Source organism: Apus apus, chromosome 6 (genome assembly GCF_020740795.1).
Source record: "Apus apus isolate bApuApu2 chromosome 6, bApuApu2.pri.cur, whole genome shotgun sequence".
In the NCBI taxonomy this organism is placed as follows: Eukaryota; Metazoa; Chordata; class Aves; order Apodiformes; family Apodidae; genus Apus; species Apus apus.
The window spans coordinates 20,038,310-20,063,729 of record NC_067287.1 but is presented as its reverse complement, the minus strand read 5'-3'; the positions used below and the strand labels follow the sequence as shown (position 1 = coordinate 20,063,729).

At 36.7% G+C, this 25,420-nt stretch overlaps 1 protein-coding gene across 9 annotated transcripts in view; it reads right to left on the bottom strand.

Annotated features, from left to right (window-relative positions):
* Positions 1-25,420, bottom strand: part of B3GALT1 (beta-1,3-galactosyltransferase 1) — a 233,758-nt gene that overhangs the window by 69,955 nt on the left and 138,383 nt on the right. Inside the window, exon 4 of one of the 9 annotated variants that reach the window (XR_007889967.1) lies at positions 7,108-7,183. The exons of the other annotated variants lie outside the window; for them this stretch is intronic. The gene's annotated coding sequence lies outside the window, so the exon portion shown is untranslated. Of the gene's footprint in view, positions 1-7,107; positions 7,184-25,420 lie in introns of those variants that run through there. 9 annotated transcript variants of the gene reach the window in all.

The following is a 25,420-nucleotide window of genomic DNA, read 5'->3' as shown; positions in this document are numbered from 1 at the left end:
ACAGCTCTGTATCACAAAGCCAGAGACTGCAGCACAAGATTTCATATTCTGAGGCATCCACCTCTCTCTGTGTACACCTCTAGAGACACAGAAGAAGGTCTTAAATTTCAGCATGCTCCAGCATCTCAAGTTCTGGAGGGAGGGAGAGACTGCAGAGAGTAGTCTTTATACAGCTGACATCTGTAGCCTCAGATGCCATTGATAAATTAGGTGCCTATCAAATAACAGTGCCCCATGGCATCTGCTATTTTAAAAATGCCCTTCAGAGGGAATGGGCAATCTTCTGCAGGGTGGGTGATGCATTTTACAGTCCTCATAAGAAATAAGTCCAAAATATAAGTACCAAAATAATTAAATTATCTTTGTTGTTGGAGCCTCCTTTAAGTCTCTGAAAACCTGCTGAGAGAAGTGAAGTTACTTTTGCAGTATTCTTAGATGTTGTTTAGGCTGTGACTGTACCTGATACATGCAGAAAAGGAATATAGCAGGGCATTTCAGTTCTGCCTTTCTTCCCCATTTGGCAGTTGATCTTGACTGCCCATGTAGGCTATTAAACTAATCATGTTACAGCTTTACTGTTGACATTTGAGATTAAATGCCAGGGAATGAAAGAAATTTGTTTTAAGGGCTAAGACTTGTTTCAGTACAATGTTGTCAGGACCTCAAGACTGTAACAGCCTTCTGTAGTGCATTATTTCAATCATTTTCTTCTACCTTGGAAGAATACTTCTGATTAGTACAGCTACTATTCATTTGCAAGGTTTATACAAAATTTGGCAGTGTTAATACGATTGAACTTAATGGGAGCTGTGAATACTTGGCACTGTTTTGCTGCTGTTTGCAGTGCTCGCTTATCTCCTCTCATCCAATAAGCTGCAAGGTAGGATAACACCTTTGCGAAAGCAGTGGTGAATGTTGTTGCTACAAAACTACAGTAAGCGATATTTTCAGTGCTGAAACAATGCTTTATGCATGGTATTCTTACCCACCCAATCCTCATTCAGTCTGAAGAAGATTGTCACCACTCTAAGCCTTGTCCATGTCCAGCATGTCTGCTTATGACTTCTATAACACTTTTTTTTTTTGGAGAAAGATGCTACATTCTTTTTTTGTTGGCACTATGGTAGAAGCTAAACTTAAAAACAAATGGCAGTAAGGAACTGGTCTGTTCTCAAGTCAATATTTTAATTCTTTCAAAATTATGGCCTTTAGGGTCTTTACCCTGTACTAGAAAAACAAAAATATAAACCCCAAGCAGACTACAAGCAAAACAAAATTTAAAAAATCCTGATGATGGAAGTCTGATGCTCTCACAAATAAGTTCACTCTGTTTTGTGTTTTGTTACCTCTTATGCTTTACAAGCAGCACATAAATGAAGCTAAAGTATTTAAGATAAAGTAACTCGAAATTCTCTTACATGGCAACTGAGCTGCAGCCACTGCACATGCAGCTCCTATGTGTCAAGTGCTACATCCGGCCTGCAGTGGGAAGATAAATAATCTGTTTCTGATGAAATGACTCTTTAAGATGGTTTATGTCAGTAGTGGAGGTGCTGAGGCACATGTAAGAGTAAATATGTACAGTGCAATACAACAGCTCATTAGATAGTTGTAATAGTTGTTGATCAGTGTAACTTTTATCTTTTCAGGCTGCTACTCCTTTAATGAGGATATTGCTTAAAGTGGTGGAAAATTACTGATCAGACTTTTTATATGAATGGAAGTTCAAACTTCGTATTAATTTAGATTTGAAAGTGTGTAGATATGAAAATATTTTAATTTCTAAAATTAAGCATTTTTAAAACTTAAAAACATACTTAGATATATCTTGGGTTTGAATTCTTCTCATGATTAGAAATGCAAACATTATAGGTGAAGAATATGTGAATAAATAGTGCCTGTTCACTTGAGATTTACAGCTCACTATTGCAGTCTCCAAAATTAAGGTGCTCATCAGAGCTCCAAATACTTGCTTTTCTCTTCTAACGTATAAGGAAATTCCTTTGAAAATACCAGATCACATAAACTGCATAATTAGCACTGAATTCCCTGTGTAAAGAACAGTAATCTAGAATTGTCTGACTATAATTCCTGTTCTGCAGCATAGTCGTTACATTATTGTAGTATCAAACAGTTAAGAGATTAAAAGAAAAATGAAACATTTTCAAATCGTGGTTTTGATGGACAATATGAAAACGAAGAAAGTTTTATATTCCTCCAATTTCACTGGCCTTCATCCTTATTTCTAGCTTTTCTGCTCAAATATAAAAATATCTACTGTAATAAAAGATTACAGGGAAGCACATCTGACAAAAAAAAAAAATCTCTTAAGTCTTGTTGAATAAAACATTCAGTGGAAAGGCTTCTTAGTGGCAGCACATTAGCATTACAAGTGTAATGGTTTTAAAGGAAGCCTGAACACCCCTCTGACAAATGACAGCTCCAGATTTTCAAATTAAGATTTGAGATAAAGGTACTGCTGAAGTTATCAAAAGACACATACCCAGCAGTTGCCTGCTGTACATGCTTGTGAAAATGCTGTTTGTCTGCTAGAAAATCACCCACACTGGTGATGTAACGATGATGCTGGCTCATATTATGTAAAGTAGAAGACCTGATCGTATTGCCAGTCACACAGACAGGGTTCTTGCCCTTCTCTTTTATACAAGAAGTTCCCCTTTCAAATTTCTCTAGCACAGTTGAAGAGGCCAGTTTGTCTCAGCTCTGAATTAACAATTGTTTCTATCCATTTGAAAACTGAATCAGAATAAAACAACCTATAAAAGCTATTTTTTTTTGCTGATTTATTTTCAGTAATAACCATGCTAAATACTAAAAATACTGAGGGCTTGTATTTTAGCTAAAATATTCTGGACAAAATTCTTAAACCTTCACATACATGTTTGAAGTCTGAGTGTAAATTCCAGGCAATTATTTGGATGTATCCGCACAGGGTTTTTGCATATCAGGTTTGAAAAACTGTGGACACAGTACAAGCTGAAGTTGACTTCTGCTGTGGACTAGCCAGTGTAGGTGCACAACTTTTCTACCATTCTCCAGTCTCTCCAAGGCCATACCACCAGAGAACATTGTTTCCTTTAACCTCTGATGCCATCAGAAGAGCCTGTTTTTTATGGATAATTATTAATGCAGAATACTTTTTATGTGTTTTACATTATGTTTTCAATTGCTTTGAATTGCCAGGTAGTACGTTTCCAAATTGAATTAAAGAATACAGATTTTTTTCATGTTGTATTCAAACACTTAAAATAATATGGGCTTCTTGCCTTTATTTATTGCTCAGGCATTATTCAAGGAGGATCAGCATCACTGGAAAGTGAATGAAGACCTCCTCATCACTTCACTCATTTTGCATTTCTCTTGGAAAAGTTGTCTTTCTCGAAATAATTTTTCCTCCACTTTTTTGAAAAGGGATATCAATAAAACTTGGAAATTTGAATGTAGATTTCAAAGATGTGGAATCATGTTGAGTCATCACACAATAGTGACCAAAAATACCTTTTTTTTGTTTCTTGTAATAAAGCTTTAAAATAAAATAAACATAACATTACTTAAGTTGATAGATACAGTTTTAGAGTTAGAATTATTTAAAAGTTCAAAAGAAAATGCTTCATTTTACTCTTAAAAGCTCTGGTATCAGGTAATTATCTAAAAGTTGAGCTATTTCTGGTCTTGTTATCATTCTGCAGACACAACTCCCATTGGAATCATCCTGAAATTTGCTTCTGTGGCTATAGTGGCCTTGACTGAGACGCTGAGATTTCCAGGAGGCTCATTGTTACACTTTTTTATGCTTTGTGGTATCTTCCATTCCACTCTTCCTTTGTTGTGGCAAAACTACTGCCCAGTTTTCTTTTATTAAAAAAATTCTATGCATTTTTTTTTTTTAAGAGAACAAAAATAGAAGGGGAACGCATGGGGGGGAATAGCCTATGTACCAAAGGAAATGAATATTTGTGTCTCAGGGAATACTTCCTTTTAAAAATTCCTTGGAAAACTCCAATACAATAAAACCTGAGATACATTATAGGTGGTGTGCAGTATATAAATATCTGTATTTTGACCTAATCTGTTTTAAGCAAGTCCCTTAAGAAGAACATAACTTGTTTACTTTTACATTGGTATAAAACAAATTAACTAGATGCTGAGTATATTTGAATTACCATTTCTCTTGGCAGTAGATCATATGGTGAAATAATTTTTCTAGAGATCCCTTCCCCTGTGTTCTAACAACCTGCTCTTTGTTGACACTGTTGTAATCAGAAAATTCTTACAGACGAAAATATACTAAATTAAGACAACATTAGCCAAGAGATAGATTCAAAACCCACTACAGTAGATGTTCCCTATGCATAGGATTTCCAGGGGGCTGCAGACTTCATCCAGTGCATCAGGTGTCCCTGAAAAAATCTTGAGGTAAAACAACTCCTATACACAGGGTGAATTCATTCAAATATGTGAGAACAGAAAAAAAGTTATAGTTGTGAGAATACTTGCATGAAAGATGAGCTTAGAAAATAAATCTCTTTGGGCTCTTAGACACAAATTATGTGTTCAATAGACACTGTGGTTTTATGGCACATTTGCAGTTTTCTGTATTGAACACCCTTGGTGTTCTAAGGGCAATAATTACTGGTTACTTGTCAAGCTTATCACACAGGACCTAATAATCTCCCTTTCTGCTAACATTCCCTTCTTCTCCAAGGGTGCTTTCTCTTTCAAATTTTATGAATGATTACTGTAATTAATTTAAACACAGGGATTTGTTTGCAGGCTGCCCTTAGGCTGAAGTTTGTGGTTTCTTTTTCAGGCGTTGATGGTGTTGCATGCCTAAAACAGTGCCTGTTCTTTTGCCTGCTATATTTTCTGACAAAAAGTGCTACCTTTGACTACAGGCTGATTCTTAATTAAAAATTCCTTTATAAGTTCCCATTATCCTTCCTACTTTGCATCTTTTCCTCTGTATTTATAGTTTGATGTAATTCAGTTTGCTCAGCTTTGTTGGTTTGTTTTTTTTTTTCATTGGATTGTGAACTTTAAGTTCAGGATATAACTTAATTTAATAGAATCACATTTAATAAAATCCCAGCAGGTAGTACAGGACATAAATAGCATAAATAATTGCCCATAAACACTTATTAATGCATATATATATATATATATATATATAAAAAACTTATTTAGAGTGTTTCATTTCAAATTACCTATTCTGATCTAAAAGTTCTCTTTGTATTAGACTCTTACTGATCCAGCCTCTGAAGTCAAGCACTGAAAGTTCTGCTGCTGCCAGGGGCTCAAGAGGAGATGAGTCGCTAGCTAAAAGTCAAGATGAGTGGTTTCAGTTGATATCACCTACTAATTTGATGAACTTCCTTATAGGACAGGTGTAATAGGATGTTTGTTTAATGTTCCCTAGCTTCCAGATGTCCTTTCAACGTCTGAACAGAGCACTGACATTTCTGTCATCAAGTTTTAGTTTTAAATCTCAAACCTGAGGTAGTTTGAAACAAATTATTTTGTGAACTTTATGACAATGATTAAAGAGAAAAGGAGTTCTACACTCTCCAGAACATTAATGACAGACCAGATGACACATCTTCCATACAAGAAATAAGATTAATCACTTGGAAAGCCAAGGCATTTCAACAGAAGTGAAATTGAGCTTTTCAGAGCAGACTATCCAATCCCCTCACATAGCAAGCAAATCACTCTGGTTAGTGATTTTATAATGTGGAGTGTTTTCAGAGTGCTATTGTAAGGTTTGTATCATAGTCAAGCACAAACCACCATACACTTGATACAGAAATGACCCTATTAGTGACAGCTGTATAAGTGACAAATCTGCACATAGATTGCCAAATAAAGTAGTACAAATTCTATGCAGTAGCTCTGCTTTTTAAACCTTTCAATTTTGTGAAATACACTTCTCTAATGATGCTCATGTTGCTATTCTAATAATAGATTACATTCAATCAATTCAGGATTTTAAAGCTAGTCTGGAAAAACATCAGAAAATGTAATTTATCATGCACTTGCAGTCAGCTCTAGGGAGAGAGTTGACAGGCATTTCGTTCTCCTACAATCTTTTGGGCCACTTTTACCATTTGGTCATGAATTTGGGAAGAGAAATGCGAGGCCATTCTATACTCTTACCAAAACTGTTCTGGCAATGTTTGTTATTTCTGTCAAAGATGAATAGAACAATGTTAGTTTTCTCAGTAATCAAAATTGGAGTCCTACTTTATCAAATTGCAACCTGTTTTTGCACCTCAAAACAATCAGAACTATGCTGGAGCAAGATTCAGTGAGCAACCTTCACCAAGTGTTCTTCCTGAGCCACTAAGCCACAGGGTACCTGTTCTGGTAAAGAAATAATGACATTTCAGCATAAACATTAGCTAAAGTCTAGGCTTCACACGTGACTTTTCATAGTTTTAAACTTTTTGTATTTTTAATATCCTTGTCTTTCTCTTCTGGGCCAGGCAATTTTGTAGGATGGAGATAAAAGAGGGTATGGAGTTAATAATTTTTACTTTCTAACTTACTAGTAAGAAAGTGTTATTGGTTTTCATAATATAAAGCTATGCTTGCTTTTTTGGTGAAGGCTGCAGAGCTGGAGACTTCTGGAAGGTGTGGAGTATAATTACTTAGTGTTTCTTGTGCTTACCTGGAACTTCCTCTGTTTCCTCTTTCTGGAGAGCCACAACCATGTGGCTCCAACAGAGAGGATGTTTTAGGCAGGGAAAGCCTAAGGTCTGCCAGCAGAATGCTCTTGTGTGCTAACCAGTTGAGGCTTTGTCTGCCAGTTGACTTGCCCTTACTATGACCTCCTTTATTCCTCTAGTTCTGTCTGAGTAAAATAGGTCTAAATTCTGCATGTATTATCTGAAGCACTTTGAATGTTTGTTATATTTATTATCACTGGAGCTGTACTTACTGGCTGTTTTTAATCCTCTGCAAACATGGTTTAATAGAAAGCATAGGGAAGAGAACAAAGTAATCTAAATCTCCACGTGGATTTGCATTAGTGATGTAGTAGAGGCAAAGGACAAATCCCCCAAAGCTGTGGGTCCCCAGTTACAGGACTTGCCTTGTGCACACTGGAGCAGCAGGAGCTGTCAAGTCTGCCTCTGTCCTCTGTATCACTGCCGCTGGCAGATGTCTGCATGGGGAAAGGAGAGGGTTGTTCCCTGTGAGTGGCTTTTTTTCAAATTTCCCATCACCAAGGCCTGAGACTTCATTATTTACAATCACTGTAATTTCACGTTGCCAAATTGCAATGCGAAATGCCTATGCAGAATATCAGGAAAAATTTTTTTACTGTAAGAGTGACAGAGCACTGGAACAGGCTGCCCAGAGAGGTTGTGGAGTCTCCTTCGCTGGAGACATTCAAAACCCGCCTGGACGCCTTCCTGTGTGATGCACTCTAGGTGACCCTGCTGTGGCACGGGGGTTGGACTAGATGATCTTTCGAGGTCCCTTCCAACCCCTAGGATTCTATGATTCTATGATATTCTTTTATGTTTACAGTATTGTCTGACAGTTGGGGACTTCTGGAATCTGTGTATGAAACTGTTGCATTGTGAATGCTTTGGTATGGATGCAATCCATGCTGTTAAGGCAGTGTCATGCCTGTCTCAAGGCAGGACTGAGGGCTGAGTGAGGGGGAGGTAAAATGGCTGCTGGGCACACTCTTCAAAACATGAGTGCAGGGATATGAAAATTCATCCTCTAAAGATGGCCTGCAGAGCTTGAAACAGTTATATTCTTTCACTGGAGTTGCAGCAAGCCTCAGTTTCACTTATATAGTATTCTAACATTTGCTTTGAAACACTGCTTTACTTGTTAATTATATAGCGTTATATGTTCTCTATGAGTGTTTCCAAAAAAGGTTGTTAAGATGTCCTTATACCTTACCCGCTTTAAATTAAACAGCAGAACCATAACATGCTGCAGCCATCTTTTAACCTAAAGCAAAACACTATGGTAGTGTATTATTATTTTTCATTAAGTTGGTAGCTTGGTGAGTACCAAATGGAAACATTAACAAATGAAATACACTAAAGCAGAACTCAGTTACACACAATTTATTATTCCTGCTGCTTTGAACAGATTTATCTTTATGTTGTAATGTAATAGGATCAACCTTGACCTCTGACTTAAAAAAGCTGTCATCGTATTATAAATAGCAAAGATAGTGTTATATATACACACTATAATTGCAGTTATTCTTGACTTGGTCTCATGCTGCCTTGTTTCACTGAAGTTGATGAGGTTACATGGTTAAACAAGTACAAAATATATTCCTTCCATTTAGACTAAAATGGCAAATTACAGCTTTAAGTGCTTGTGGGAACGTAGTGAAAGTCACAATAAAATTAAATTATAATTTATGCATTGATCTGAAATAGGAAACTATGAGCACTCAGGAACTTTACAGAAAATTGCAGCTGCATTAGTAGTTGAATTTTTGGGCCTCTTTCTTCATTGCATCTTCATCACCTCGTTACAGAACTTAAAACTGGTACTGCTTCTTGCACAAGAGGAAAGCAGTTTTTGTCTAATGACCAACGTAAAAGAGGGGAATATTTTTTTTACCAGAGTGAAAAAAACTTTGAAGGGAGTAAAATTATTTTTGTAAGATTGTTACTTTTTGAACACAGATGTGGGCTGAAGTTAACAACATTTCATAATAAAATACCAGAATAGTGACATTATCATCATCATTATTTTAACTCAGAATGAAAAGGGTTGTTATTTACGCAAGTCATTACATCTTCATCTGCATTAGATGAGCATATGAGATTTGGCTTTTTCCTATCTCAATTTTTTCCTCTTCATACTAGGGCAGTCTCTGATGCAACACATGGAAAAAATGAAAGATTATATCCTCAGATTTTAAGACCATATCCAAGTGTGAAAAATCACCTACATGTATGTTTTGAAGACCACCTGCTAGAGTATTTTTTTCTGCCAAAAGTACAGAGCACCACCAGCAGTTGTGATTTATCAGGCACTCCAAAGGAGGGACTAGTTTCTTAAACCCACTGGGCCTGTCTGTCCTGGGTCAGAGCTGGATCTTAGACTATTGTTCAAGTTTTAGTTTAGTGGGGTAGATGCTGCATCCTGCACCTGGGCAGTTGAAGACAGTGTCCTTATGATAAAGTGAAGAAGGCTTAGAAAGCTTCTAAGAGGTGGTACTTGGCAGTAGTATGAAGCTGTCAGCCTCCAAGGAACACAGAATGCTCTGGGGCATGTATAGGTATAGTAAGTGAGGAAGTGGTGAGATGAGGTTTTTATGTGGATATCAAACTCAGAGAATTTGGTCTAAGGTATGAGTTATGGTTAAACAAACTGGGATATGAAGGTGGATTTGTGTTGTGCCAAAGGTTACACAAATGTTGATTCTCAATAGAAAAGCCATTATTATATTTTTTTCTTGAGTTTAGTTTTATGTAGGAAAAAAATTAATTAATTTTAAACATTGGTGTAATGTTTCAGCATGAAGTGAGCACTACATGTAGGAAAAGCTTGGAATGATCATCTGCACTGACTCGCCTCTCCATAAGCAACTTCTACTAATACTACACTGTGGGACCTTTCACTGAGTGGGTGGGTGTGTGGGCATGGCCCAGGTTTTGCATATACAAAAAGTGGAATGTGGCACCCTTTGGCTCCAGTCACTTTCTTCTGAACTCCCAGAAGCTGTGTGGGCCTTTCTGAATGCATTGTAGAGAAGTACAGTTTTATGCTGGAAATGTATTTTCTTTCAGAGAGTCATAGAGCAAATAAATGCCACCAGTTATGGCTCTGATTTTTACCTCACAGAGAGCATATGTAGGCAGGTTAATGGGATCAAAGGAAAAATGTAGCTTGGCTACAAGAAAACTAAGTTCTATAATTGGTTAGGTTAAGAGGAGCTCAGGGAGACCTGCTTGGATGAAAACAGAATGGTATTCAAAGCAGAAACAGGAGATCTCATCCAACATGGCTAGAACAACTTGGGAGCCTCAGAGATGTGAGCTGAAACTAAAGTTAATGGCAAATGTGAATTGATTTAACAGTGGAGGGCCAACCTTTATATGCTCATGGGCCCCATTCATTCCCAGGCAAGTAGACAGGCCGAACAACTACAGTTACATTTCCTGTGAACAGCAGCTTTCCTAGGAAGTACTGTTTGATACAACCAAATACTCTGTTTCTCTAGCTGGCTTTCTTAGCTGACCCCTACACACTGCAGCCAAATTAGGCAGGCTCATGGGTCAGATCAGGCTCCTGGACTGATTTGTTGGCCATCGTTAGTTGAAATGAATGTGAATTTGTGAGGACATGCAAAGCAACAGCAAAAAAACCTATCCACATCCTCCTATACATCAGGAGTACAGGAAATCATGAGTTAAAGTTGCATTTTTCAAGGAAACTTCTTGCCTTCTTTCAGTTGCATTCTGCAAAGGTAGCGGAGTAATATATTCTTTATGCACTAAGAACAACACAGAGTGCTGTTGATGACATAAGGAAAAATCTAAAACCAGTTACTATGCCCAAAATACCTTTATGTGCCTCCTCCCCATACTAATGTTTATGTCTTTTCCTACAAGTGCTCAAATTCAAGTCCCCAATAGGATTCTCTTGGCAAGCAGAAATCGATGCGGCTGCCTCTTGCAGTTCCTAGCAAACAAGTTGTATTGGTCATGGGATGCTGGCATGTGAGCAGGGAGGTTATGTGTATGATGAGTTATAGTCCCCATTTACAAACTCATGGGAAGACCGCAGCCACCTGGACCAAATTACAGCAAATGGCTTTACTGTGTTCAACTTAGGGGGCAGAAAATCAGGGTGCACTCAATGGTGGTGCAGCTGCAGGGAAACCTCAGCAATGTCAGCCCCTAAGGTGTCAGCAGCTTCAGATTTCATCTAGCAGGAAGCAGCTTTGCAGAGCAATAAATTAGTAACACAAGCTAGGGAAGAACCAGCTATACAGACCCCAGCTTGTAAGCTGCACAAGTATAAAAGAGTGAAAGTTTAGCCTGTGCTTATAAATTACCCCCACGTATTTGTGGGAGGACGAGGCACAAAAGCTACGGTAATTTGCTTATATAATGTATTTAAGTGTGAATGTGTATGTATGTACCTATAAAGAGAACTCATATATATGTATATAAATATACATGGTTAGCTATGGCTGAATGTTACATCTTATTTTGAGCAACTAAATTGATTTTTTTCTAGCTAGGTTTTTAATAAGCCCACAGAAAATGCCCATTTTCAAAAACTCTGTGATTATTACAAGATTTTTCTCTGAATTGATCTGCAGAGTCCAATCTTGACCTCATTTTCCAGACCTTTGACAAAATGAAACTGAAGCAGTTGACAGCTACATATTAAATGACAAATTTGCACAATAATGTATTTGTTAATTTTGTATCTTTGGTGATGACTGTCCTTGTACCTTAGGGTTATTTGTGTTTTTCTGTGAGCTGCATTTTCCATTTAATTGTTATAATCATGCTAATAGTGTTATATACACTGCTGTAGTCATATAAAATGTAGACAAAATTTTATTTTTGTGAAGCTGTTAATTATTTTTCTATGAAGGTGTTTAGTGGGCCTGCAGGAAAGTATGTTTCTGGTTTTTATTTATATTGAAGTAAGATTCCTGAGGGCTGGATTCAATAATACAATCCATTTGTCTTAAGCACTGCAAAGGCTCATGGCAAAGCCCTGAAAATCAATTTTTTGAAAGACAGAGAAAAGTTGTGTAGCTGTACATGTTTTAGCAGTCCAGAAAAGTGAGTGGTTTTTTTCTTCAATGGATCTTTAAATTATTACAGATTTGTTTGTTTAAACAGAATGATAATCAAGTATTTAATGCTCCAAACATTGACCCATTAGGTAGAAAAAAGTGGAAGATGTTTATAAGATCAAATAAGAAGATATTCCTGTATTTAAAGTAAAATCAGATCTAAGCGGATTGATTAGAATCTACGATCTCTCCAACAGAGTTGAAAATAGAATCAGAACTAGACTGTGGCATTAACTAGAAATTGTTTAATACTATACTTCTATGCTGGCTAAATGCAAAATATGAGTGGCCGTGCTGTCAAAAAAGTGAATTTGGAACTGAATTGAGGGATAATTTGAAAGGCTGATAGCACAGCACACATGCAAAGCTGGAAGGGGAGGCGGTGGGGAAAGATATGTTAGCCTTGGTGGTGCAGCCATGAATTCAGGCAGCTCCTCAGTGGCGAGCTGCTCTCTGGGAAAGGCGCAGCTAAGGGCTGGGGACTGGGTGGCCTCTGCCTCTCCACAGGGTCCCTGCAGGTGAGACCCTGCCAGTAACTTTGGTGGGAGTTTTGTCTCTACCTGCAGAGCTGGCCAGAGGGCATCAGCCACCTCTCTGAGGGTCTGTGTTAGGCCCGGGGCCAGCGAGGAGGAGGGAGCGCTCTGACAGGGGCTGGTGGCAGCCGCCACCATCTTGTGAGCCCCGTGAGTGGTGCGCAAGCGGCCTTGCTTTGTTCCTTCAAATTGGTTTCATCAAGCCAGGTTTCATCCAATTATAAAGGTTTATAAAGTTACTTGCATGTGAAATCAGTCCAGATTTGTGATGCAAGTTTAGGAATGAAAATGAGGGATGGAATCCTATGAGTTATTTGGCCGTTTTCATAGCTAGAGAAATGGGTATCCTGTGAGATGGGCTGATTCCAGCTTTGGGGAAGGCCTGACTGTAGTAATAATGAAAAGTAAACAGGGAAGGTGTTAAGGATAATATTATGCAAAAGACAATGAAGGAACTGAAGTACGTTTCTGATTTGCAGTTCAACAGGGAATATATTAAAGGATCCTGTTTTGTTTTGCTTTTGGAACAAAGTCTGGGTGTTCAGTATGAGTATTGTTTATATTCTAAATATATCCTTAAAATGTTAAAATTGAAGTAGATTTGTTTGAACAGGATAGATATACACTCAGTTAATTGTAAGACTTCACAATGTTTAGTGATAACAAAGCTGAAAAACACATGAAGTAGACTTTTATTAAACATGAGAGAGCTAATCTGTGTTTCAAAATATGTTTACGTGGGTTTAAGGATACTTTTGTGATTGAAAGAAGGTGAAAAAGAGGCTTAAAAGTAAAAAGTTGTACAGCAGTGAAACTTTTTTTAAAGTTTTTTTAAAGACTCTAGGAATTTAATACTGTAAATCCTGTAGGAGTTACAAGGCAGGACTTTAGCTGATACAAAGTTTTTTTTGCCCCATAAAAGTAATTCTTCTGTATTTACGGTGGAGGTCTGAAGATCTGTATTTTCAAATTGCGTTCCTCTATTAAAAAATAATCTCTGAATGGAAGTCTGTGGTCAGGGGTTCACATAAATGCATTATATGACACTGCTGTCTCCCTCCACCCGCCCAGCTGGTCTGGTGTAACAGCAAATGCTGAAGATGGGAGCTGTACAGAGCCAGTACTCAAGAGTAAGTGAGATGGTAGACTGCAGTGCCATTTGAAGGCAAGAATTGTCTGGAAAAAATAAAATAAGTAATTTAGAATCTAAAATAAAGTATTGGTACTTTTTTTTAATGAAGGGAAAAAAGGTAATTAACATAATACTGGACACAGTATTTATTTAGTAATCTTCTAATTGGCATTAACAGTGAAGAAATTTAGGAGGTAAAATACAGAAAATGTAAATTGAAGAAAGGATGAATTGCTCTAACCCTTACCGATTTGACAGTGTTGAATGCATTTTATAAATTGATCATAATTTTTTTTTTTAGTACAAAGATGATTCTTTTGCTCTTTCTCTCTTGTCTGCTGACTTCTCTATAGGAGAGGATACTTTATTATTCTTTTCTTCTTGTGTAATTTAGCAGTTGGGTCTCTTTTTTTAAATGGAGTTCTTTTGATGTGTTTTGTGGTTTTACGGGTTGTTTTTTTGTGGTTTTTTTGTTTATTTGTTGTTTTTTTTAAATTAGGAAATCTTAACTAAATTAGAGGTGGAAAAAAAAGGCTATTATAGCCTATGCCCTGTGATATCTCTTATTACAGTTGAGAATTTTTTTGCAGAGTCCACATTACAGTGGATCTTGAAGTGATGCTTGACAACATCACTGCAACAGCTTGAAAATTGATCTGCTGGGACATTTTTGATCTGGAACTGTGCTGATTTATGGGTAGACTTACAGATGGCTCTGCTGGTGGGATTTTACCTTGTGTTTTTAAGCCAAAACTCTTCTATTAATTTTAGAAATTTCTGATGCTTCTTGCATAAATATTTCATTAAATATTTATTTGCCATGGAAAAATTCAAGGAAGTTAACATTTTCATTTTCATTATCCACTCAGATGTAATACGGATCAGCATTTCTGTATGTCTGAAATGGAGTCATGAGACACAATGATCACTGACCTCCTACTTTTCCTGCGAACATCATCTAAAGGACACATTGAGGAGAAGAACACTTCACAGATAGGATGCCTCTAATTTCCTCAGGCCCCACTTCATATGGGAAAATCTTAAGCATCAGGTGAGTCTGAGTGACTATTATGCTATCAGAGAGAGTTATTGCAATTAGGAAGCCCAGAACAAATGCAACCGTTTCCTGGTAAATGAAGCATGAGATTAAAGGCTGATGTCCAAATGTGAGAATCCAATTAGCAAGTGACTTATGTCTATGGTACAAAAGTAAAATGATGCTATTTCCATTACATATTCTAGGACAGCATGATTCCTATCCATGTAGATTACAAAATAATTTATTATGAGTCATAAAATACATATCTGGAATAACAATATATGCTGTTATAAAGGAATGGCATATGAGAAATACAGTACAGAAGTGATGCTTTTCCATCCCCTTCATGTTCTTATCCACACTGAAGAATATACATCAAGGTGTTTAGTGGTGTAAGTTATGGACTGCAGTTTCATAACTCCTGATAAGTTTGAGGATAAGCTGACTCAGTAGTTATACAATTTAAAGAGGTTAGAGAATAGAAAGGACAATTTAGATAAAGAATATAGGAGAAGCATGATCTTGAGAAGATGTTTGCAGTATCCAGCTGCTGCATTTTGCAATGCTAACAAATTTTCCACAGACTAACAGTGCTTTGGACATTCCTGAGATATATTTCCTAGAACTAAGGCAAATAAAGGGGAGTTTGTACAGTTTATTTGTGGAACGTTCCTTGAGGGATGAATGTATGAAGCTTAGATGTTGCTTTATAAGTGAGATGTGGTCCTGTTAAAGACTCAGGAGATTATAATGGGGAAAGACTTGAAGGTTATGGACTAATTTAGATAGAGGTTTATTTCACAAGTCATGTATTTGGATGATTGGGATTTTAAAAAAGGAGTCTGGGGAAATGCATAAATTTCTTAGAGTGACTAAGTGCATAAGGTTTTACAGTTGTTCTCACTTCATGGATAATGTACCTTTCTGATTTCCTCTTGATGGCTCCCCAGAATGTATTTATAACTCATTAGGATGATGCCTATACTAGGCAGGTCAGTATCTGAACATGTGTGTCCACATGTAATAATATAGGATAATGGAAGAAGAGGTCCGTACTGTTAGTTGTAGGGACTTAAGACCCCTTTTTGGGTGATCAAGGAATGCAGCTGATGGAAGATAGTTGGGTTCACCCATCTATCCATCTTAGTACAGGCATGGGGCATGCATTATGAGGTATACATGGGTAAAGGGACGGGAAAGTTGAGGACATATGCTGGCATTTCAAACAATGCAGAGAATGTATATCCCATGTTAGTAGAATCTGTTGTCTAAGCTGTTGTCTTAAGCTTGGCCTTGTAATTCCTTTCGTATGGTTGCCTTCATCTTAGTATCATATAATTAAAATGTTCCTAATTACCAGCTTATTAGAAGGGTCTTTGAATGAAGCTGTTGAGAAATTTGGATGAGGAAATAATATAATTTGATGGTTTCATTGTTCTTTGCAATTAGCAATGCTTGCTCCATCTTCACAAGCTATCACTGCGTGTGGTCACCTTCCTTTGTTGCAAGACTGTTCTCATCTTGTTGTGACATCTGCTCATAGTCTGTGCTATGGATTTCACTGCAGTTTCATTCTTCCAGATGCTGCCAAATGCTATTATTCTAGGGGAAAAGTCTCTTTTTAAAAAAATCCAATTCAGAAGGTGTAAACATGAAAGTGAGACTGATTATAGCCTTTTTTTTTTTTTTTTTGTAAGCTCTGCTTTGATAGACTCCCTAGTTTTATAGCATGAAACAATACTTCATAAGAGAACGTGTGGTTACTTTGACCTCTCCTGACACTGTTGTTTTCTGTTCTCCAGTATTGCAGCAAGATTTTACAGTGAACGAGAACCTTCTGAAATTATTCATAGTTTTAGCACTGGTTGTAACAGTACTGTTGGCTCTATAAAACTGGCAGAGACCTACTTCCACTTCTTTTTCTCCTGTTCCTTTCCTGCAATTAAGAAGAGAAAGCTTTCTAGGGAGAAATTAATATTCCCTTACAAGTTTTATACTAGTTTCACTCTTCCTGTCATAATTTAGGAAAATATGCTCAAGGAAAGAGATTGAGAAAGTGATTCAGATAAGGTGTCAGATGGGAAGGAATTACAAAAGTTTTGTCTCTGAATCCATAGAGGATCGTGTCAACCCTTACAGATAGTCCCTTTTCTATCACTCATACTATTTGTACTATTCAGCATGGCTTATGAAAAAGTGTAATACAGAATGACCTGATTCTTTTTTAACCCTGTCTGTCTTTTCCTTCTTTATCCCTGGTACTTCATGCTTTCAAAACCCTCCTGCTTCAACTTTTAAAATTCCCTGTAGATGATTTATTCTGCTAATTAATGCACCAAAAAGCAGGTTGTTTTATGTCTTTGGGTATAAGTTACATGGATACATATCTATACAGAAAATTCCACAAACTTGTCCTTAAGAGGAAGACAAAAAAAATAGGATTGAGGAGAGATCACAAAACCATAAAGAAACAGAGGACAGAGTTTCTTGTGTTAACCATGTAAAGTATAGAAGTTGTTTCAATATTAATTTTTTTTTCCACAGAGATTGATTGGTTGTTCCAAAATGCCTAGTGTTGTAATATCTACAGTAGAGTCCATTTTAAATTTCTTACAATTTTTGCTCTTTCTTGAGATGCAGAAAAATTTAGGTGCATTTTAAATTTATATTCTCTCTTTTTATTGAATAAATCACCCTGACAGGAGAGAAAATAGCTATCTCCCTGCTGTGGATATAAAAGATACTCTTATCTTAGTAGTGAACCTCAAGCTCTCACGCATGTTATTTTAATAGACTTTGTTACAGTTGAGACATGGAATAAAGCTTTCAGCAAAGGTTTATTTTAAATGCACTGCTGTTTGAAACCTAAAGTGAGTGTTAAAGTAATGAAATGTTTTATATTCAGCTTTAACACTGGGCAGTGATAACAAAAACATAATACTGCTGCATTCAACCACTTATTTTGTTCGTCTTTAATATTATTTATGCTAGGCTGGGAGAATAAGAGGTACAGAGGTAGCTTAGTGAAAGCTAGCTATGGTTTTGCTAGAATTTTGCATTTCAGGGTTGCTTATAGAAACTAATGTGATTTTAGGATTAAAAAAAAAGTGTATTGCAAACTGTCATTGTTCTGTAAAATATAAACTGTGAGGGTTTAACTCATTCCAGCTTCATTGTAGCTTAGAGCTAGATTCCAAGCTCTGCATAAAGTGCACATCCTTCTACCAGAGCAGACAGTATCAGCTTTGAAAAGTCCTTAACATCAAAGTAGGTTCTATAAATAGTAGCATAATGGTTTCAACTGATGGAAAATGTCTGCTATTCCCTGGAAGTTCACAGTAATTTCTCTTGTTTATTGAAGTATTTTATCAGTTCTTTTTCCTCTAGGAAAAGTGTGGGTCTACTCAGTCTGCTTGATGTTGAAAGGATGTGTGATATTGGACATTTATAAATTTATCCCTGGCTGAAGGGGAGACATTAGGCAGACTGAGAAGATCAGTCCTATTGAGCCATCTGCTACATTAAACCAGAGTTGAATTAAATGTAGATTTTGAATAGCTGGGCTTGTGAAAGCATATTTAATGAAAACTAAAATATAAACAGTTCATTTTATGGGGCTTTTACATCTGGAAGTACACAGAATACCAGACTAAGAATGCCCAGAGGGACTGGCACCCCAGGAAGGGTTGGAGATTCAATGCGTACATCATTTGAGTAATTTAGGTTTTATTAAAATCAACAGGCATTTTACCATTCATATCCACTATTCTGACATCCACTGTGCTGTAAAAGCACTCAGACAAGTACAGAGCACTTCTCAAATCTCACCATAAATTGTACATTTCTGGGAGCTGGTTGGGATACATGTTTTCTTCAAAATTTCAGTCATCCATAGCAAACCAAAGCATGTTACCAAACTTGTTGTCAAATGAGTATGCAGTGATGCACAAAGCATGTATTTTAGATCCTGGATTGTTAGGAGATTATGTAGGCTTACATGGACTAATATGAAAGTAAGCCCTTTCACATCTGTCTAGAAACTAATGTTAAGGTGACACTTTAGTATTCCTGTATGGTTTTTTGCCTAAGAACACATGCTAGCACATCCTTGCCTACTGTTGCAGATATTTATAATGCACTATTTAGATGACTGACTATTGGAAAATAAAAAAAATTGTGTAAAAGAAATTAGTGTTCATCTGTAGTAGAAAAACAGCACAGGTTAGAATACTGGAAATTTTATATAAAAGGAAATAGAAGTTTAAAGTTTCACATGCTGTTGTTCCTGAAAATGTTGCACTATAGAAATACATTGAAAAGACAAAAAAAAACCCAAAACTAGAAATCCAGCAAAAAAGACAAAAAAGAAGAGTCCTAAATTTTTACATCCTGTGACAGGCAAGTTGATTTTTTTTTCACAGACTATGTCAAAATGTATTTTTAAATACCTTGATAAATTCTCCTTTTGTAAGAAGCCAAATGACATTTTCAGTCTCAGGTTTAGTTTCAGTCCTAACTTTGACAAACATGTAGATTAAGTAAGCATGTGTAGGCAGCTAAGAATGTCTTGGTATATTGCAGTGTGGCACCTCAAAGTGCCATCACTTCCAGGCATCTGCACTGAATTGAGTACTTCACACTGGTGTTTGGGGGACTGTCTCAAACTGGCAAAGTAGGAATCACTGAACTTAAAGGAGAGCTGCAGATCTTGTGTGTTCTGTGTTTGAGCCCTTCCAAGATAAGGTACTTATCTGATTCTTCCTATTCTGAATAGGAAAGAAAGAAACAAACCGTAAAAATTAGAGCTCCCCATGCTTAGATCAAATAGTTTTTAGGCTGCAAAGTTCCTTTTTGCCTTTTTCCAGGTTCATAAATCTGCAGAGCTTTAACTGGCCAGATGGAGCATAGGGCACTGTGGCCATGCAATATTAGGTACAGCTCTGCATTTGGGGTCCCTCCATCACTTTTTACATTGGAAAAGCACACTTTAGGACCAAGCTTAATTCCAAGGTTGATGGGCTGGACTGAGTTGTGGGGTCAGGGCAGAGCGCTGATGAGGGAGGGCAGGAGGGCAGGCCCAGCACCATGTGTGCCTGACAGCTGCCAACCCCACTGTGCTGGTGTACCTGCTGCTTCCTCTGACCTCTCTACCAGGTACAGTACCTGACCTTTCTCTGCTCTGAGGAGCATGTTCCTCAGGCTGCTAGTTAAGATGAAAAGCCATTAGGCTGCATTTTGTGATGTGAGGAGCACTGAAAGTGTGGGTGTAGGAAGAGAAGGGACCAACTCGTCCCATTAAAGCTGAGCTGTCTGCCAGCCACACGCTGGATTCCTGTGCTCTGGGGTCATTCTCTGAAATGCCATCATGGCCTGTTGTTAGCACCTATTGAAGATTTTCAGCTAGTGATTGAGCCAGAACCCTGCTTTTTATCACACACCCATGCTGTGCTTTCTGAGGGTAGACACAGCTGTAGTTAAAAAGAGTCCAGATAAGTACTGCTCAAGCTGGTCCCACTAAAGCTTTGCATTAAATTGTGAAATGAAACCCTGGTAACCAGAGTTGCTAGTCTTGTCAGAAATAAGGTTCACTTACATTATTTAGAAATAATGAGGTAGTACTGCTTTAACCGATATTATCCTAGAAGTTAAAACAGGAGTATATTTTAGGAAATATTAATTGTGCTTTAAGGTTTCCTGCTGATTTGGTCTAAAGTCTCTACTGTTTAGCTGTTTTCTATCTACAGAACTTAGGTGGTCTTGTATTGTTCAATGGTTCAATGACACTTACATCATTAAAAGTTCTTAGATGCTCTTCTGGAAAGTTGCACAGTAGGATAAATCTTGAATGTGCGACTGTACAGTTTGTCAATAGGTAGGGAATTTCAGGCTTAAAAAAAAGTATTTCTCTATTAAAACAAAGATTTAATTCATGCTGCGTGAGGAACACTGATTTTATGATGATAGATGCTGAATGAAAGGCTTTAGAATAGTTAAAGAAGAATAAAAGTTATGGGTTATTATCAGTTTTCTCTTGATTTTTTTTTTTTTCCCCTCATAATTTCTGGATGGGTTTCTTTCTTTGGCAGGCTCCCATAACAGCAAGTAACCACACTAGCCTGCTGGACATATGCTATTAAAACTGATTGCCCGTGGCAGTGCTCAGACAACTCATATATTCACTAAAACTTATTTTTAAAGGTCTTTTTGTTCACCCTCTATCTTGAAAGCCAGCTCCAACAAGCAATACTGAGAGATTTTGATTTACTGTTACAAGTGATGGATTTAAATGTGCTGGCACTTTCACAGGAAGATGAAAAATATACTCTTGTGTTCTGTTTTTTCAACATTGCCTGGGATTTCAGATAAATAAGGCATATTGTGCTGTTCAAACACTTCCCTGACATCCTCAATGACATTTAGATATGGATTAATATTTAGGTGATTATTTTTAGGCTAAGCATTACTAAATACTGTGTATGTTGCAAATCTCTTTATAAGAATGAATAATTCCCTGAACATCTGTAAAAAGGTCTGTCATTCCATTATTTCATTACAATCAGATACACACTTGACTGGGAGTATCAAATACTAAGAATGTATGAATGCTACAGCTTTTTTAGTAACAAGATCATTAAGATTTTGATGATCCTGTCCATCAATTGTCCTGTAGAAAACAACAGAGGTGGCAGATTTGGGGAATGCTGAATTGCTTCTGAAGAAGATGCCAAACTAATTTTACAGGTGTTTTGTATTCATTAATACTAAGTATATGTGGGTATATAGAAAGATAATACAGTTAACCACTCACTATGCAATAGTAGCTCTCTGTCCTTTTATTTAGAAAGGAATGTTGTATGTAGCTACCACAAATTTAATCACTTTTGTCTCCCTGAAAATACTACAATCTGAAATAGGTAATTTTTTTCTGAAGAAATATTTCATTAAGAAGTTCTGGTTTACTTGTGTATGCAACACGTGTTTTTCTTAGAATTATTTGTCTTTGATTTAGAATTCTTTATACATTACATACTGGTTTCTGGGTTCAAAATTGGATCTTTTCAGTAGAAAATGAGCTTTTAAAATTGATTTTTAAAATACAGTCCTCAGTACAAAAAGAGTAACTGCTCAAAGTAAGCATTTGAAATAAATTTTTACTTTTCGTTAGTAGAAATATGTTAGGTTGACATTTATTTAGGACAATATTTTCAATTTTTCAGAAATAAACAATAGTTTCCTACCCAGCTGTACATAAGTTCTAATTTACATTGAGCTGCACCCAGCTATACACAACCATTAGTGAAGGAGACTTCTAGAAAAGTCTGGCTTTTGGATCGTTTAATGTTGTGGTGACTACTATGAAAAACTTCAGAACAGCTTAATTGTGGAGTACGGCGATTATTACTCTCTTCAGTTGAGTGAATGGTGATCCAGGCATCTAGAAATGAGAATTTTACTTTTTTTTTTTATTATCATCAGTGCTCTTTTAAAATCTGGGTTTAATCATGCAATGAGTACTCTAGTTGCTCTAAGACTGGGATGTCAGAGGGTCATCTTTTTCTGATTCAGTGACTTCAGCAGATATCCTTTACTGCTTCTTTTTCTACAACTTGAATGAATGCATTTGCTTTAGTTCAAGCCTTAGCACTGCGTATGTTTAATCAGTACTGTTGGTTACAAAAATATCTGCATGGTAAATTTTACTTTGCACATAGTTTGATGTGAGTTGTCTTTCCTTTCCATCCTACTACATCTATATAATTATGTCACATGGCAGAATTTCACAATTATTTTTTAACAATATAGTGACTGTTTCGGATTACTAGCATAGGTGTGACTGTGAGATTTGAAGTGCTCTAGGATGGGGAATTCTATGTGGGAGGTGAAAATCTATTTCCATACCTTTTACCAGAGTCTTTCTGTCTTTGTTGTGATTAGATGATAATTGGCCTTTGATTGCTATAGTTACAGACAAATAGCTTCATATTTACATGAACTATCAAGCAATCATTAAACTGGAACTAATCTAATATCAAACAGAGCTTTCTACTTATCAGAATTTTTCTGAGGTACGCTCAATCTTCTGTAAAATTGGACAGTTGGGTTAAATGATGGTGACGTCCAGAAAATTCCAGATTTGTAAGTTTCAGCACAGGTATTTCTATAAATATCCAAGATGTGTCTTGACATGCATAATTTTTCATGGTACACTCCTCAAACTAGTGTGAAAAAGCCTCATAAATGGAAAAGCATAATTCTAACAAAACTGTTTTATTATTTGCTTTTTGTTAGAAACATTCTGATGTTTTGTTCTTTGAAAGTGAAAGTTTGTATTTATGTATTTGCAAGGATCTGAGAAATGTTTAGCCATACATTGAGAGCAGGAGAGAACAGATGAGTTGTTTGGGTTTTTTTGTTTGTTTTGTGAATTCTAAGTAAATAAACAATTGGGTTTGTAATGATAGCAAAACCAGCACTCTAGTATTTTAAGAATGATGTAATAAATAACATTTAATTGCTTTGATTTCATTAAGTCAGTGGCTTTAATTAAGTAAAAGCCAGGAAGAGGAACAATAAAAGTAAATCAGCATGTTACAGTAGACCATAAAATGCTTTGAAATTCCAGAATGAATGTGGCCCAAACTGAAACCATTCAAGTCAGCTGAAATCTTGTACAACCTAGGGCAGCTCAACAGTAGCTCAGCATTTCCCAGGGAATGGTATTGGCACTAGTTCTGTTTAACATTTTTGTTGGTGACATGGACAGTGGGATCAAGTGCACCCTCAGCAAAGTTTGCTGATGATACCAAGCTGTGTGGTGCAGCAGAGACACTGAAGGGAAGAGATGCAGGCTTGAGAGATGAGCTCATACCACCCTCATGAAGTTCAGTAAGGCCAACTGCAAGGTCTTGCACCTGTTCATGGAAATCCTAAGCACAATTTCATCCTGGGCAGAGAATGGATTGAAAGCAGTCCTGGGGAGGAGTGTATACACTGACTGTGCATGCTGTCACAGAAACCAGAATTTAAAAGAATCATCTGTCCTGTTGCTTGAGGCTTCCCACTGCTCCCTTGAAAAGCGACCTGCAGCCTGGATTCCCAGCTGCTATGGGTATGAAATCAATACATGAAGAAAAGAAAGTGCAACAATACTTTCCTAATTCTTCTTGTACCCCAGAATGTCCTAATATGCATTTATTATGTTTACAGAGTGTCTTTTGGCTGCACAGTGTTAACAGTTGTCCATAGCCTTTTCCCCATCCTTCCTTTCTCATTTATGCATTATAAATCAGATATGCCACTCACTCCTCTTGCAAGTTTATAGCAGAACTAGAATTTCTCAGGTCTAGCCAGTCATGGTTCTCAATTAAAGAGTGTGAGTGAGCCAAACTGTACTTTTCATTAACTTCTTAGGGATGTTAGAACAATTGCTTTGTAAATGTTTGTTAGAACACTGCTTTGTATTATGATCCATCCTGTTACTTGGAGTTAGTGTCACCACAGCTGCCATGCAACCTGACTGTGCCTTCACCATGTTTGCTAAGTCCACTAAAAGTCTTTTTCAAATACCTTCCGCATTGTTTGACAGTCAAAAAAATGTACTTGTGGTGCATTACAGCAGATTTTTGTGTAATGAAATTTCTAAGCTGTGTACATTTAGACAATCTTGATGACCTGTAGGAGTAGAAAATGCTAGAAAATTTTATTTCTAGCACATCACATTAAGTAGTCTAGACATCCAGTCACTTGCATATAGATACCTTTTATGTATGATCCTCCTGAATTGTACACAGAACCTTGAAGTTTTGTGTGGCTTGTGTTTCAACAGAATAGATGTAAAATAGTTGTTTGTTAGCACCTTGATTGGCATAATCCTGACGTGCAATGTGTGAAGTTTGATCCTCGGAACCATCTATCTGATTTGCATGAGTTACTTATGCACAGGTATGTAGCTAGAGGCAAAATAGAGGAGCTATGTTATGACATTATAATACAGAGCTCTAGGTGGCCTTTTTAAATAAACAGAGCTTTCATATTAATACTTTGATACTATATATGGAATGAAAAGAAAGACTGTTTCTCTAACAATGCATATATTAATGGATATTTTGTTATTTCAAATTGCATATGTGTGCATTAAAATTGAAACCTGATATTGGCATAACTGAAGTAATTGAAAATATTATTATTATCACCAGAGGTGTTGGCTAGTGTATGTTTAAGTAACTTTCAGATGACATTGCTCTGAATATATAATTCTATTTGGTTTATGTTCCTTTTGATTTACAAAGAATTTGCCCTCATCTCTTTTCCTAGCCTATTTGTAAAATATAAATATATCAAAATATAAAAATTAGAACTTTTCAAATAAGCATAACCAAGCATATGTCAGAAGCTACTTGCCCTGAAGTAAGACTCAATTATGGTTAACCACAATGTTATCAAGCTATTTTTGGTCAATACTTTTATTCTGAGTCACTTTTCCATTTGTGACTTTAATACTAACCCAACATTTTGGGTCAAGGAGCCTGTGCAGAACTTAAGATTTCAAATACCTTTCTGAACAATTAATAATCTGTGCAAAACAGGAATATTTGCTCTATGGAGATATGTAGTAGCATTGAAAGGTTATAGCAGTGGGAAGTGTTTACAGCTGGAATGCCAAGTGGAAATGAATTGCAGCCAAACATGAAGGGGAAAAAAGAAATATCTAACAGAAATATGGCATCTTATATATATGCAGTGTACGCTTTCTTGCAGCAACTGGCTGTTATTGAGGATGAAAGATGAGAGATGTGTAATTCTTCCCACCCCTAATCTCTCTGCTCACAAAGGTGAGTGCCTTAGCAGCAGCCTCAGCATGTTCAGTCACTACAGTGGGAAATATTTCCCTT